We start from the raw sequence: 17,427 nt of genomic DNA on the forward strand, positions 1-17,427 counted from the left end.
TAATTAATGTGCCGTGCACACATACGCGCACTTTAAACAACTCTGTTTAGTCTCTTTAATAGGGTATTTAAGAGAGATAAGCACGGCCTGCTCGAACGAGCCTTTTGGGAGGAGATTTTTATTCTTTGCTTTTTGAAAAATTCTTCCCGAGCCTCGAGAGCTGGCTCGGTGAAATTAAGCTGCAATTTCACCTGCAAGTGATTAACTTCTAACTAAGGGAAAAAGAGGCAAGGAGGAGGGAATAAATTAGCTACGAGAAACGAGGCTGTGAAACCCCTGAGATAAAAAGCCGAAAGTACTTGAAGTTAGAATGCCGCTCTTTTTGAGAAATCGATACGTTCTTAAAAAAAAAAATTTTTTTCGTAGAAAACTGACCATGAGTTGGAATTTCCATTTTTAAATGAAATATAGGGTGAGTTTTTAATCTATTAAATAAATAACTAGAACAAGACTTGTCGTAATTTCTCAGACATTTCAAAAATATTTGACAGAATTTGGATAAATGTTATCTCAGTATTTATTATTATCGATAAAGTTTCTTGTCATTGATTTCGAGTATTCGAAATAATGACGTGAGATCATCATGTAATTCGAAGACCATTTTACTCGATTTTCCTAGCATTTTCTAGTGATTAGACGTATCATGTGGTGCTTTAAGTCGAGAACTCGGTACTTATTTTACATTACCAAAATACTAATAATAACTGTTAAAAACCGCTCGAGACATAAAATCTCACAATTGTTCACAGCGACAGCCGAAGTAGTTTTTTTTTTTATTTTCTTATTTTGCGCTGTTTTACTTCATCGAAGTAAATCAATAATCCGTCTTGTCAGCATCCGTTTTAGTTGTAAACTTTTTCACCCAATAGCGATCGTCTTTTACGCCGTGTATACACGACGTTGCAAATTTTCAACGATTTCCCTAATACAGTCGTACGATGAATAATTTATTTTATTGCAACGTAACGTCAATTATAATATAGCTAATGAAACGCATGCTCACCTTCAGAAGAATAATAAATTCGTCGACTGGGGTACTTTCATCAAATCTGAAACAAATGGTAAATGATTACACAAGAAGATTAAGAATCAAAGTTTATAACGTGATTCGCTAAATTAAAGGTCTGAATTTTATTAATCGCTGAAACGGAATAAGACTTTGTAATTTTAGCTAACACTAAGCCCCGAAATTCTATTTCATTCAGAGCTGAAATCCGAGATTTCAAGGCTCAGAGATCAAACGAGTCATAATTCTTACACTTGACTTTTCGTCGAGTAGACTCAGGGAAGTCGACTCGTAAGAATCGAATTTTAACATCGTGAAACCTGCTCTTCAAAGTCCCTAACAATCGAGTAACAAGACCTTCAACACGCGGGTCAAGCACAGTTTTTAGCTTGCAAATTGGATCGGCGTGACTAACGATAAGTAAAAAATTCATTACAGGTATAAAAGAAATGTACATAGAATTGGTAATTCGGCCAAACGACGATGAATATGCCTTCTTAATTTATACACCTGCAAAAACGTATAAGCATTATAATATACACGATATTCGGGCAAAGAATTTAATTCGTTCTACTACTTGTTGTTGATTTTTCTTCACGGTCTTTTACATCGTAATTAACAAACAAGGATTCAGACGAAGACAAAGAGAAGCGAAAAAAAAAATTCACATGATAAATACTTAAACATTTCATAATATTGAGTAACAAGACCCACGCAAAGACTTGTGCTTACTAATTATTTGAGGAGTTTGTTGGACAATCGACGGGTCGACAGAGGGTGAAAAATATAAAAAAAATAAATAAATGAATAAACTTAGAAAAACCAGATTGTTCATTTGGAAAAAGTAATAAAGAAGAAAAAATATAAGTTGTTGATTAAACATTGAGAATCGCTTCATTTCCGGTAGAACCGGAAGTCCTAATTAACCCGTTCACTTTAATTCAAAATAGAGACTCAAAATGGTTTTATTTGAGTAAAGAAACACTTTTTGGACACGTTTCAGAACTCGACAATGAGTTTTAACTTTTAAACTTCCATTTTTCTCACAGTGCGATAAAAATTTTACAAAATAAATAGCGTCAATCGATTTCTCGAAAAATTTTACCCCAATTTCATATACTTGACAATTATTTAACAAGCAGTATATCTCGAAAAAATCGTAAAAAACGAAAATCAAGATCGAAACTACAGTGTACAATAAACGAGACACGTCAATTTTTCCCGCATGTCATTTTTCTTTGTAATCCCGTGAGTTTGAAATTTTTTCATTCACCTATTTTCGAGTTTGTCGGACAGAGCGACATTTTTCTAAACCGGCTTTTTCCGGATTCCAGGATTGTTGGAACTAAAAAAAGTGATTTCCCAACCAAAATCAATACCTTCCTTGTATCGGTAAAAAAAAAAGTTACGCCCCTATTCCTCGTCGAAATTTGAAAGTCGGACTTTTGGGCTCTTTTTGCTTTTTGGCTTGTTCTTTGTTTCCGGTGATCCGGGACAGCGCGAACGCAGATCCCGACTATCAAAAATTTTGCGCTCGATATACCCACGTTAGGAGTATTCGCAAGGGTCAACCTAGCCGGGGTGCAATGGCTGGGCCTCACCTAGGAGGAACCGCCTTGGTGATCACGGTGTCCTCCGCGCCAAGTAAGTTATGAAGATTGGAAAATTTCCGCGCCCAGCTATCCGCGGATCGGGTTACTTTTATCGTGGGAAACAAAGAACAACTAATCGTCCGCCGATTCGCCCTGGCGGACGAAATTTGACCGATTTTAACAACGGGTGGCCCGCCAATTTTCATATGGAAAAACATTGCGACAACGAATCGACGGCGATTCGTTTTTCTCCGTGGTATTCGCTCGTTTCTGCAATGTGATGCGACTGACACGATTTATTTACGGACCGTCTGGGTCGTCTTGAACTAGTTGTTTGAATATTTTCAAAAGTACGATCAATTTCAAGGATGAATGAGAAGCTTTTCGGAAAAAAATTTCAAGGTCTTCGAAACGACGTTCGAGATAATTTTCGAGTAACAATTCCATCGGGAGTTATATTTTCACGAATTGAGAGCGATTTTTGGGTCAATGAAACGGAAATGATAACCGACTTTTACGACGCAACAAAACGACCAAGCTTCGTTTTTGTATCTACGAGTCGTTCGTTTCTCGAATGGAATATGATGAACGTGATGAATGTAAATCGTGTCTCGTTTTAAACAAGATATTGAAACATCATTCAAACTACGATTGGTTTTAAAGTAAATAAAAAAAACTTTAAAGGAGAAATTTTTGAGGTTTTCAAAGGGAGTTCGTCTTTGAATTAAACTGTTTTCGAAAAATTCGTACATACAGATGCATATCTATTCCTATGAAAATTGATTTCTTCTTCAATGAAACTTGCAGCTGTTATTCTCACGAAATTAGAAATTTTTACATTTTTTTGGCGGGGATAACCTTTATTTAAAAATCTAAAAAACATGAACATGTGTGTCAAATTTTCAAGCGCATTACAAATCCAAAGCCCAAAAATTCTAACATGTATAGTATTTTTTATAAAATCGCATAAATCATCCAACTCCCTCGACGGCAACGAAGCTAGTAAATACGGGTCAACGCATAAAAATATATATAATTATCAAAATGGAGTGAGCTTGTAAAAAAAAAAAAAAAAAAAACTAATTGTTTGTTTTAAATTCGCTGAATTTAAAGTTGAATAGTCACTTAAATTACACATAAATAAAAAACGGAAAAATATATATATTAACGGAACATACGGAAAGAAAACACATCGCAGTCGAATAAATTAACGGACGAAACTGGACAAACACGAGGATAAAATCAGACTTGGGTTGCTATCGATAAGTTTACCATGTACACATATTTATATTCCTTTCACTCATATTCTATACATTTTATAGAAGTAACGACAATTTTATTGTATACAGCATAGGAGGTAATAGTTCGAACGATTTAATCAACTGGTTGTGTATTCTAGTTTTATCTTTTTTTATTGTTCTCTACCACTCGAATTCTGGTCACAATGTTTACTCGTGCAACACGTACTCTCTGTGTTTGTAATATCAATTGTAATCGAGTAGCGACAGTAATTAGATACGAGAGACTTAAACATTTCATGCGCACGTTGGAAAAAGCAGAGATAACCGTCGCCTCTCTATTTGAAATTCAATCCACGCTGACGTTAATTTTATACTGAAGCAGCAGTTAGTTATTTCAATATTGTTACTCTGTCTCTCTCTCTCTCTCTCTCTCTCTCTCTCTCTCTCTTTCTCTTTCTCTGTTTTTTATTCGTCAGTCATGAATTTTATACATCTTTGAAAATATTTCTACAACTTTTCTTTACGATTTGAAAAATTAGCGAATAGTATTCTCCGGGATGAAAAGCATGTATAATGATAATTGCAAACACCTATATAATTATTCATGCGGTTTTGGAAAAGGTGTAAAAGAAACTGTTTCTGTGTAATAAAAGACAAAGTTAAATTAATCGGGAAATCAATAGACAGGAATTTGTGAACATACACGATCAGATCTTCATTTCATAAATCATTTCCGATGTCCATTAAATGTTAATAATCGAGTAGAAATAATTTATAATTAATTATGAACAGAATCGAAATAGTAGTAGAAAATGTTTAAATATCAGTTTTAATCATTCTGCGGAGAGATAATGCTGTGTGATCTCTCGCTTGAAAATTTATAAACAATTTTAAACTCCGATTGTCTCAAACTGTTCTGGAATTATTCTCAGCACTCCAAAACCTTATAAAACTTATTGCAGCCAGTTCGAATAATTTGAAAACATTTTTAAAGAATTTCAATCAAATTTCAGGATAACAATAGATTTTTTAAATGCTTACAAAACTTCTCCAAAAAAATCATGGATCACGTTCAGCGGTATAAAAATTGCGACCAAAGTTATTTAATTGTAACCGAATCTCTGTGGGCTAAAATAATTTTTACTGAAATAATTTTCAAAATTATTTTACAAAAAACGATGCATATTTTCTTTTTTTATCACATCTGAGATCTGGTGGGAAAATTGTGAGCGAAATTTCTTATAATAATATTATGCGAATTATGCGAATATTCACAAAGCAATCAGGAATTACGAGACTTTTGACACAGTTTTATAATCTTTATAAAATAATCAGACGTTCATGTCGTTTAGGGTGTGTGAAAGAAAAAAAATGAACAGTAATAAATTTCATCATCATAAAATGACTTGTGATTCTCGGGAATGAAAACGATGCGACTATTTAAACCCGTTCAGCTCAGCTTCTCACCTCAAAAATTTCCATTTCCTAACCTTATCACAGTTTATCTACAACTTTAAACGATCTTTGTTACTTCGTACGGCTATTAAAATATGTAAAAAACTAATTTCATGATTTTTTTCGATTTTGCATCCGCCATATTGGATCCGCCATCTTGGATTTAGAAATGATCAAATTCCGACTTCAGGTTCGTGATCAGCGACGACAAAATCCCGCGGGTAACAAAATTCGGGCCAAAATATTGAGATGAAAAATGTGTGTCTGAAAGGGTTAAATCCCGTTTAATGAGGGGAGTCATTGCGAGTGTACTAAAAACACGTGGTCACGGTTGTCTCCGATAACGACTCAACAACTTCCGGCTGTATATTCTCTGGGAGTGGCAGACGAAGTTAGAGAGGCGCAGCTGGAACAAACCAAAAACGGCTCTGAAACTCTCGTCGGGAGCAAATGACTCTACAGCTCACGGTTAGATAAACAATCGGCGCAATTATTATAATAATATTCATGGGGCGAGTCTGTCTAGCACTTAAGTTTCGCTCTATTTCCCAAACCCCGTAAGTATCTCCTTAGACGCTGAAAAGTGACTCAAGAACTTAGCATTCTATACTCCAAAATAATTTGACTGAAACTCTACTGTTTGTCACAATAACTCTCCGATTCACACGATTTTTCAAAATTACAAAAAAAAATAAATAAAATAAAATAAAATAATGGTTGTTCGTTATTTTATCCTTTCCCTATTTCAAATTTCGAATTTTGACTGTATCAAATTTCACTCAAATTCTCCACATCTCTTTGAAACTTTTGAACGAATAAAATTTTCACCGAGTTTATCGGTTAATTTTACCAACGAAAATGATCAGCTTATCTTTTCAGGTACGTTTCGTAATTAATTACGTATTGATCACAATTTACTTGCATAATTCGCAATTAGGGTTAAATAAATTTAAAATTGGGTAAAATTGTCATTTTGAAAATAACGTCATTTCTATTTTTTATTCAAAGCATACATATAAATTTGCATTATTTTTATTTCCTCTCGATTACAAGATGTAATGTGATTCGTATTGTGTTTTCTTCTGATTCCAAATTATCTCATGTACCTCCAATTATAAATTACAACTGTAATTTATATTTTCTTCGCACTTTAATTACGAGAGGCATCCGTTTACACTTTGAATATTTAATTTGTAATTAACTAATTACAATTTTCGCAAACACAGATTGTGCGTAAAATCGAAGTAAGACGTTCTATTCTTCGAAGAAGTAAATATGCGGGATAAAAAATGGAAAACAACAGTTCACGGTCATCCACAATTATTTTGTAGTCGTTTAGTTTGTTTTTTCCCGTTAGATGGCGTGTCGATGTAACAAATCCTATCCTAACCTAACCTAACAAATGGTTCGTATTCGCCGATCTTGTTCAATTTGCGGTCTAATTTCGCGACAGCCTTGAACGTTTTGAACCCCAAAACCTAAAATGATGTTCAATTCGAGCCTCGCTCCGAGGTTTGTCGTTCTTACAAGGCGCATATAAGAACCAACTCACATGATTCTGCAGCCCGCGCGGAGAGCCTAACCGGTTTTCAATTCTCGTGTCGAATAATTCTTGAAGCGTAAAGGAACGACTATTTCAGAAGACTCGAAGCTTCTTCGTTTTCCTCTTCTTCTTCTTCGCGGAAGGCTTCGGAAAAAAAATATTTGCTCTAAACAAGCGAGAAGGAACCGAGGATAATCAGTGAAATCCGGAACCGGCTCTAGCCGATCTCGAATCGCCAGGACCGATCCGTCGTCCACAAATTTGAGATCCGACGAAATTTTCAGACCCTTGATTATTTTGAAAATCATGAGAAATATAATATTGACAATTTTTCAAACACCTTATATAATCGTAAGCAAGTGATTTTATTATATTGTTTTTGAGTATTGATTTCATTCCAATCTCGAATTTTTTTTCTAATTTTTTTTTTTTTTGTATAAAAATTACAATTACAAGGCTATGTTTGGAATTGAGAAATCGTAAGAATTTATGAGGTAATGCGAAGCTTCATGTACAAAACTCTATGGAAGTTTAATATTGAAATTAATTTCGTGAAAGCTGCGCCAGGAATATTCCAATGGAAATCTCAATTAGAAGTTGACTTGCCAGAACAAACTGAATTTCGTATCAAGCCTTGGAAGAAATAACAATCTTCGTAATGCGAAATTTCTGCGAAAGGTTCTGGAATATCAAACAAGTCATATAAATAAATAAATTCAAATTACATTTCTGTTTCGTAATAAAATTCAAATTATATTAGTATTTTTTGATTAAACTTCGGTTGAATTTCTACATCGGATTGATCACACTTTACCCGATCCAATTACAATTTTACAATATCGTCAATTACAGTAATAACTCTCAAATTTCTTCATGATTCGCATTTTATATCGTCTAATATTACAAAATATATCTGTAATCCGTATTTTCTAACCGTCAAAATTTCAAATTATATTTCAAATTTGTAAAATGTATTTGACTAATTAGAATTTCGCCCTGCATTCGCAAATTTGAAACAATTAATCATCTCCCTAAACTGTTATTCATTTATTTGTTCATAAATTTTTCCGTTTCTGCAACTTTGTCGTATTACTTCGAACACCGTAACTTTTCTACTAATATAAAAAACGAACTGTCTGCACTATGTAAGAATTGGTTCTCGACCTCTATCGTAACATTTTTCGGCATTATAGATTAGAGACAGAGAAACAAAAATCTCGTTTTACGTTTCGGCCCTTTGAACTGTAAAAGTACATTTTATTTACATAAAATTTTAAATATAAACTGTACAACGATGCGAAAAAATACAAACCCTTCAAGAATACTTACTTCAAGCATACGTGAAACTTATTGTTAGTTCAGAAAAATCAGAAACCAGGTCAACAACAATGCTCATATAGTTAGATTAGGTTCATCATTCCTGTCAAACTGCCTCGAACAATTACAACAACGAATAAACATTGCAAAATCCTTACCGGAAAAATGAAGTCAAAAACACTTCTATTTGTCTGGATTTCCGGTAAGGATGTTTCAATGTTTATTCGTCGTTGTAATTATTCGACGCAGTTTGACAAAAAAATGATGAACCTTTGAAAATGATTGTTCCTTTTTTTCTCAACCACGTTTCACGTGTGCATAAAGTAAGTATTCTTGAAGGGTGTTCTATTTTTTCGCATCGTTGTACAGTTTATATTTAAAATTTTATTGTAAATAAAATTTACTTTCGCAGTTCAATGGGGCGAAACGTAAAAAGAGATTCTTGTTTCTCTATCTCTGATCTACGTCGCTATACCTGCGCTATCCTCGATCGGTAAAAGCAACTCCTTCAATTTTGTTCGGTTAAGGCTTACAATTAGACTCAGAGCGACCGAATTACAAACAAAACGTTTTCCTGCCTAAGGACAGAAACTACGTCAGAGGCGAGCGCGCAAAACAAGAGTTGTAAATAAAATTTACTTTCACAGTTCAAAGTGGCGAAACGTAAAAAGAGATTTTTGTTTCTCCATGTCTGATCTACGTTACTACGCCTGCACTACCCCCGATCGGTAAGAACAACTCCTTCAATTTTTTTCGGTTAAGGTTTACAATTAGACTCAGGACGACCAAATTACAAACAAAACGTTTTCCTGCCTGCGGACAGAAACTACGTCAGAGGCGAGCACGCAAAACAAGAGGGGCCGCTGAGCATCGGGATAACAAAAGGAGGAAACGTGCCTCTCGGGGTGTTGCGAGCCTTCTCGTTGCGAAGCGGACGTAATTATAAAGCGTAAATGATTCGATGGGCACGTGGCCGTGTGACCGTCGAGGACAATACATCGTCTCAATTCCCAGTTCCCACCCTCGTTTGTTGTTTAGCGAGTAAGAATAATCGCACTCTATCAACTCGCCCGATAATAATTAGCATTTAATTATCGCGCCGAAACTGCAGCGCCTGCAAAATAGTCCCGCGGAAGAAAATTGTCCACTTTACCAAACATGACGATGGACGATCAAACAATTAAGGCGGGAAAAACAAACGTTCTGCCAATAATTCAAATAAATCATCAACTCGTTTCACTCTTGTAGAATATTTTGTATACCTACGATTAAAGGAATCCACAAGATCTGCACATTGTCCTGAAAATTCGAGGATTTCACGATTCTCAATTCTGTTCATTGAGACCGATATAAAACGATAACACCGGTAAACAAGAATTTTGATTCTTTGTTCTAAATGTCTAGATAATTAATAAAAGAAAAAACAGTTTTGTTGGATAAAGTTTGCTTTTGTAGAAACCAGAACGATATTTCGGAGTTTAAAAAAAATTACATATCTTCTCAAACATTTATTGTAAATCACAATTAAATAAACTTCAGTCTCGCATTTAAGTCACTTTTATACAAGAATAATATTATTTCGGTTTTTTATTATCTGAATAATTGAAATCATAGAATTTCTTCCATTTTGAAATAGGACTCTCCTGTTTAATATCACTTAACATATAATAATCGAGGACACAATTACCTGGCACAGAATCTCTGTAGATTTCTGTTAGGAAAATTATTAAATCGTCATTATTTCTCCGAAGATCGCAAAAGCAAACTTTAACGGGGGTGTATGTATGTCGAGAATTCCATGTCAACTCAACAACATTTTCTACTCGTTTCACGATTTTTCATACGATTCTACGGTCTCAAAAAAGCACTTTCGAGTTATTTCAGATTTTTTTAATGTGATGTTTCGTTTGTTGAAAATGTTAAAAGTGCTTGAAAAAAATGTAAGAAAAAATCGTCCCACAATGAGACGGGTGTCGGAATGATCGAGATGAAAAATAAGATTCTTTAGAATGTAATGAGATTTTTAAACAAAGTAAATTTTTAGATGGGTTTGAATAATCATAGAAAATTAACGGTTGAAGGGAGAAATTTGAAAAAATTCAGGAGTGCTTTTTTGAGACCGTAGAATCGTGTGAAAAATCCTGAAGCGAATCTAAAATCGTGAGAGAAAATCATTGGTCGAATTGACACGGGATTTCCCATATATTTTTCCATTGTTTTAATGCATGACAGATAAAAAAATAATTAACTCAACTCAGGCACAAAAGTACAATTTTTCTATTACTGAGCGACGTAAATGCATGATTGATTTCAAATTACACGTTATTGGTCTCGTTATCATTATCATTAATATCGTTACTGTCTTCGTCGTCACTACCATCATTACTATTATCATCATTAGCATCATTAACATTATCACGATCATCATCATTATTATCATTGACGTCATCATCGTAATTATTATCATCATCGTGTACACTATATCATTCCAGTTACACGTAAAAAAAGGTTTCAGTTTCTAATTGTGCTTTTGTTTATTTTGTTATTTCGATATAAAAAAAAAAAAAAAAACATGCGTGGACTGCACAAACTAATATTCTCTTCTGATTTGTTTAAGACACACTGTGTAACATATTATTCTGCTTCTTCTTCTTTCTGCATCCAGTACGTATGCGTAAATTTCTTTCGCAATGCAACCGATCAGCGACGTTCTCCTTTCTCTCGTTTATAAACTGAGGATCGTAGGCATCGTTATCGTATCATTGTTATGTTAAACTACAGTGCGCATACCGAGTTTGTCGAACTATGCTATTGGAATATATTATTATTCAATGTATAAACATGCAATATCGAATATCCTACACAGTATAATAGAAGTGTAAAGAATAATGATACACATGTAGAATTATTGTGTCTGTGCGCCTAAAATATAATAATATACATATGAACATTCTCGCTCAAGTCGAAAAAGTGTTCTGAATTTTGAATCTCAGATTTGATGAAAAAATTCATTTCGATATACTTTTTTTAAACGTAAGCCTATAATTTCAAATCATATATATATTTTTTTTTTGCAATCACTGGTTTCGAGTAATCAATTATTGAAGGTTTCGAAGAATTACGAATTGGACCTCAGTGGACATCTTTTTTCGCCTTTTTTCCTAACTTTTATTCTAATTCAATGCACGTGATTACAATTTATTATAACCGTCACAAATGGATTTCACTATCATATTTGTCGCAACATTGTTTTCAATAATCCTTTTTATTTCAAAAGATTGTAATTAAGAAATGATGAATAACGCAAGAAAAATTCGTCCCATACTTAATCAGGGGTAAGGATTTTCTTTTTCTTGTCTAGTTGTTTTTTCTTTCAAAGAAAACACAATTAAAAATAACGTATCTTAGGAATCTTTAAATTTATGTTTATATTTGAGAATTTTTTGTCAGTGATTACAATGGTACGACAATGTTTTTTTTTTCACAAACTTTGAGTCTAAATGAACATTTTGTACTTTAGTTATTTTTTCTTAGATCGAATCACCTTTGAGAAATAAAATACCATAAGTATAGACAAGTTTAAGACGATTCATTGAACTGTTTGATTACCATTAGTCAATTAATCTACAAGTCCATAAAACCAAATATTTCGCATAGTTTTACGGTTAAAATTGGACCGAAAAAAAATGTCGAGTTCAGTTCAGAACGCTTTTGACTTGAGTGAAAATCACCTAAATACACGAGCTAACTGTGCCGAAGATTTGTTATTAATTATGAAAAAAAATAGGACGTTCTGAAAATAAAGATATTCCACTCACATTAATGCGTGGTTATTAAACAAACAATTAATAATACCTGAATGACCATGACTGGTTGAGTAAAGAATAAGTATTTGCACAAATAAGCCTTGGTGAAAAAAAAGAAAACATTATTACGGAGAGACAAATCGTTTCTGAATGGTCGCAGTAAATGTTATACGAGTTGAAATTTATTGGTAGTACAGATTACAGATAAGTATAAATTTATATCCTAACTCGTAAAATTATGATTTTATTTCAACGTGGTTAATTTCAAGCTCGTGATTTTTATCCGATTTTATGAATGTACGACCAAAGCACGAAAAATCGATCGATTGGCTAATACTGCACTCTTCTCGGAATTTATCGAGAATCACTTATATAATATAATATAAACTAGAAACAATACCGGGGTATTCATAATCCATTCGAACCGCATCACGACGATTCTTGCACGCATAAAAGTAGAGCCGAAATCACAGATTAAAATTGACTGACAAAAGCAAACTCCGATATGAGAAAACATACTTTTCCTCAATATTTAATTGCGTAATGATTTACATCATGATTGTTACTCATCAATACAGGAAATTTTATCGATTGGATGAGTTTTTCCGTAAAGTATTTCACGGTAAATCCAGTCAATTGAAGCTGTACTAATCACAAATTCTTTTCGCACAACCGAACACAAGGTCAACAAGTTTCGGAGTTCATATTTTTATTGACTTCCATTGATTTTACAATGCTGAAGTCAAATAAGGCGAGGAATTTTTTATTTTAAATTTAATGTAAATGTAATGTTCGCAAAACGCATTATTGACGTATAATTAATCATTTTTCCTTCCTTAATTAGTAAAATCGTAATATTTATACACTGAGAAAAATTTCATTCGTTATAGTAACTAGAAAAATTCAGTAAAACAGGTATCGTTAAAAAAACTGTTTGAATATTGTTGGGATTACGAAAAACGAGGTACGCCTAACCATTTTCCGCTGTTGTTGATCCTTTTTTGGTAATTGCAACGCAAAATCAGTTTGTTCGGTTTACTCTACTTTTTTAGTCAAACAAGGCTTTAACATCAATTTATTCTTGCACAAGCATTAAATTTTCGCAACAGTTACAAGAAAATATAGTAACAATGATCGTAATGAGAGAGAATAGTAACGGATACTAGACTTTCCGGTAACGGCTAGAAAACTAATTTTCATTTTCTACCTGGAACTATATTTTTCGATTGTGGTAAAAAATGAAAATAGTTAAGGACTGAACGGTAACCGGAACTAAAAATCTCTCTCAGTCTACCTATCTATTATAGATTAGCATGCACATCTCGATACACATGCTACCGCGTTGATCAGCCAGTTAAAATTTTGCAACCAGTACAGCCGCTACAGTACAACAGAATGACGACACATCATCAGTTGACCTCAAATGTTATAATCGTTATATTATACATGTACGTACGTTCGTATAATACAAGATATTTTTGGCGTAGGAGTTAAACTTTCAAGATGGACAGATACACGGAGGTATATGTATAAAGTCTCGCAGAGGTTAATTTGCGTAACACGATAAAATAAAGAGGTATTGCTTTTTAATGTTACGTATGCAGGTAGGTATAAAAAGTATCCACGTTGTTCTCGGTGCTCGTTCGAAACGCATTAAGGCATGCCAACGTCGCGAATATATAAATTTATCGGTATAATGACGAATACGAAAATAGTGTATAATCGAGCACAGGCAAAACAAACGACAAACGCAAGTTGAGACCTCAAAAGAAGACGTCTGTAATAATTAATTAGCTTGGAAAATCCGTTTTGAAGATGTCTAAGTATATTGCCCTATACTTATTTTGCTTCAATAAAAAGTTGTTCGTAACGCGTTTAACTGACTTGCAAAGAGGTTTTTAAGCTTCCTCGACTCTTTCTTGAGAAAATTTATCGAAGGCTCGGGTCTTTCTTGTTTTCACCGCTTCGCTCAGATTGAAATTGTCGTTTGGTTCCACGTATCCAATCGACTTGCACAAGCTTCTTCAAGACGTTTCGATCTCTAGTGTAATTAGGCGGAATCGCAACAGTCAATTCGCAGAATGCATGTCATTTCTTTATTTCCCTGTCAAATGAAAATGGATTGGACTGTTTTTGTTTAGGATCCTGTATCGAATGGGGCTGTTGAGCTCTTTTTTATGTCTGCGATACGTGGACATGGATATTTGAAGATATATACGTCAACGTCGGAATAGAGCAGGACATCCTCTTAAGGTGGTTTTCGACCAAAATCAAAAGTCAAAAAGATGTCACATCTTCGAATCATTTCAGATGTCTCTCAAAAATGAGCCAAATATGTCACAAATTACGATGATTCTGAATAATGTGAAAAGACATTCTGTTAACGGACATTTTGAAAGCATATTTGATTCTTAATGGGAAAGTTGAGGTTATGTTACGGAACTTTGTGATAATTATCAGGCTGAAGTTAGTAGCTTTAGCGTAACGAACCCTCGGTCTAAAAAATCATCATTATTGGACAATTTGAAAAGGACTATCAAGTAGTTGACATTTGAAAATTAAAGTATATGTTGTCTATAATGGTTTAATTTGCTAAATCTCGGATATTCCTAAAGATGCAAAGTAGCGATTTTTCCTAAACATGCATCGTTGAAGTAACCTCACTAACTTCACCCTCGTGCAACTTTTACAAACTTCAGACAAGCTGCATCATTCTATGCCGTCAAATGGTCTTCGTGCGAGTTCTCATAGACACGGATAATGAAATAGATAAGTAATACGTAGGTATCATTTTGATCGTATTGAAATATATCGCAAAAAGAGCACTGACGACGAGCTAAAGAACTACCGTAAAAAGTCTCCATACACATATTCCAGTATACGTCTACTTATTTAGCAAATCATCGGTTTCGTGTCTTTAATTATCTCGCAAAGACGTGCTTCTGCGATTCCGAGAGGGAATGCGTGAGTGAAAAAAAGAGCATCGTAGTCACCGTGAATCGGCGAATGAATGCCGCATGCCGGGGGCTCGAGGCCAGGAGGCGTCGATGTTTCGCAGTTCGACCCATCCACCCACCGGATTTCTAAATCCAGTCCTCTCAACAGCACGCGTTGCATGGACACGCGATCAACTGGATATACGTATATTGCTGCATAGCCGCGCGGTAACTGCGAGAGATCAATACCAGAGTAGACGCAAAATTGGCCAAGAATCGCGATATCAGATGTGCAAAATTGCGTTCGTATTACAGAATGTGGTGCTTTGCTTGGTAGTAACATTTATTTTTCGCTCCCACCTGAAAATAGTTTTTCCATTCGGATGACATGGGAGAATTGTCTTGATTTCAAATCGTTACCACTCACAATCATACAGGAAGCATTTTGTAAAGAACCAAGTTCTCCGACAAAGTATTATTTGAATTTCTGCTGTCAGGTCAATAGTTGCTCGAGGACGAATTTTTGCATGTAATTGATTTTCAAACCTCATAACTTGTGAACCGGTGAAGATATGGACTTTGTTTTCTGCCTAAAAATATGTTTCTCAAATTCGTACCGTGAAGTTAATACTTTAGCTACTTGAGACGGTTGAAGATCAATTTTTAGCTAAAATTGACTTTCGGGCTTTATAACTTTTGTATTGTTGGCAGAACTACGGATTTCGCTCACCAGATACTTTTGTAGAACATTTAATTCAGTATACAAACTGTATCGAAGATCAAGTCCGTACATCAAATACTACTGAGTCGTACCAATGAAAAAAAAACATATAACAATTTATCCATGACATATGTGTAAGAAATTTACGAACTCCATGAGTCCATGTCATTCGGTAAGAAGTTGTTTTCAAGGTTCTGTTGTGACCAAGCTTATTGGGTGGAGCGAAAAAAAAAATGCCTTTAAACAAAATATCTCATTTTTGTATACGCTCCGCTCGCACGACACAATCGAGACATCTTAAGTCTGGAAACAAGACGTAAAAAATCATCATGGTGTAATAAAAAATGGTCAAATCGAACGCGATTGAAGTTACCAACGTCAACGTAAGGAAGTATTGAAAACAAAACACAAATTTAAAACTTGACAATGACCTTGAAAATGTTGAGTTTTTAGGATATGAGATTTGTTTGATTTTATAACGGCTTATTGAATTTTAGACCCTCCTAATAACGTAGAGTAACGACAGTTTTCTGAAAAAAACATCCTTATATTATCGTGACCAACTTCAACCTCATCGAATCGAAGTGTTCGCAATTGAAAAAATTTGAAGAAAAAAGGTTGAGATCGATGAATCTAACAAATTTTAACCACGATTTCGAGTTTCAATGCACGAGCGACGGGATAATCGGCTGATGAACATGTTTTGCGGAAACAACAACGTCTCGAGAGGAGTATAAAACAGAAGAAAAGGACTGTATTAATTTTCGAAAGACACCGAATATTCCTAGAAATGACGAAAACGAATAGTAGGAAATTACCAATGCGATGAACAAGGTCACCCACACCGCGACACGGACGGCAGCGCAGCTCGCGGCTCGATTCAGCAGTTTCACCTGTGCCCACTTAATACGCGCTCACATACGTCCCTCTCGCCCCGCGAAAGGAACCGAGGCTTATCTCACTCTTTCTAGCTCCTCAGGCGCAACTCTCGGCAGCGGCTCGAAGTACGTACCTACATACATTGTATGTGCATACATTATGCCGCCTGCATTAATATTTCCGATGGAACTCACCTGGGAGGAGCCGAGCCGAACCCGAAGACTCTGATACCCGCGGTTTATCAAAGCCGGGAAAAATCTATTTCGCACTTTCAACTCTAATATATATTTATATGCTGTATATACGTGTATAATTACACTCACTTACGCACTGAGTCACTTTTTCTCTCCCTCTATCTCCCTCTCTCTTTTCCCAGTACGATTAATAATAATATTGTCAATTCTGTTATTACTATTATTATTGGTATCGGTATTATAACTCACAGGGTTGGAACAGTAACAATAAGTAAACCACAATTAGTCAGCACCGAAAAAACGCGATCAATCCGCTACCTCTCGCAACTCTGTGCGAAAGTCAACTGCACACTAACGCCACCGGCATTTTCACACTGTACGTACCCTACACTCTATTTTTCTCAACTGTACGGAGAGAGATTGACGAGAGAAAGAGAGATGGAGCGAGAAATGGGGAGGGGGAGGAGGGAACGTTTTTGTGCACACTACAGTATCGCCGTATCAGAGCCGACAAAGACGCATGCGTGCGAACCCGTCTGGCGCACGCGTCACTGGTGACTGCCGCCTTATCAACGCTGACTGCGGGAGAGAACCGAGGCGAGGAAGAGGGGGAGAAAGAGAGTGAGAGGAGAGAGAGAGAGAAGAAAAGAAAGAGAGAGAGATAGAGCGAGGCGGACCCCCGCGATTTCGCGTCGCGGCCACCTGGTGGCGACGTCGTCGCACTGCCCCCTCCTCCC

General features: G+C 35.2%; 1 protein-coding gene and 1 non-coding gene across 5 annotated transcripts in view; both read right to left on the reverse strand.

The window, feature by feature from the left end:
• numb (NUMB endocytic adaptor protein) overlaps positions 1-17,225 on the reverse strand; it is a 95,647-nt gene extending 78,422 nt beyond the window's left edge. Inside the window, exons 1-3 of one of the 4 annotated variants that reach the window (XM_046614843.1) lie at positions 16,691-17,225; positions 16,436-16,629; positions 1,004-1,049 (exon numbers count right to left, since the gene is read on the reverse strand). The gene's annotated coding sequence lies outside the window, so the exon portion shown is untranslated. The remainder of the gene's footprint in view (positions 1-1,003; positions 1,050-16,435; positions 16,630-16,690) is intronic. The other 3 variants (XM_069133446.1, XM_069133445.1, XM_046614845.1) reach the window with 3 other exon arrangements.
• Positions 2,495-2,658, reverse strand: LOC124213487 (U1 spliceosomal RNA). The gene has a single exon (XR_006881893.1). It is a non-coding gene; the product is annotated as a U1 spliceosomal RNA (small nuclear RNA).
• Positions 17,226-17,427: the final 202 nt, after the last annotated feature.

This window comes from Neodiprion pinetum, chromosome 2 (assembly GCF_021155775.2).
Source record: "Neodiprion pinetum isolate iyNeoPine1 chromosome 2, iyNeoPine1.2, whole genome shotgun sequence".
NCBI classification, from domain to species: domain Eukaryota; kingdom Metazoa; phylum Arthropoda; class Insecta; order Hymenoptera; family Diprionidae; genus Neodiprion; species Neodiprion pinetum.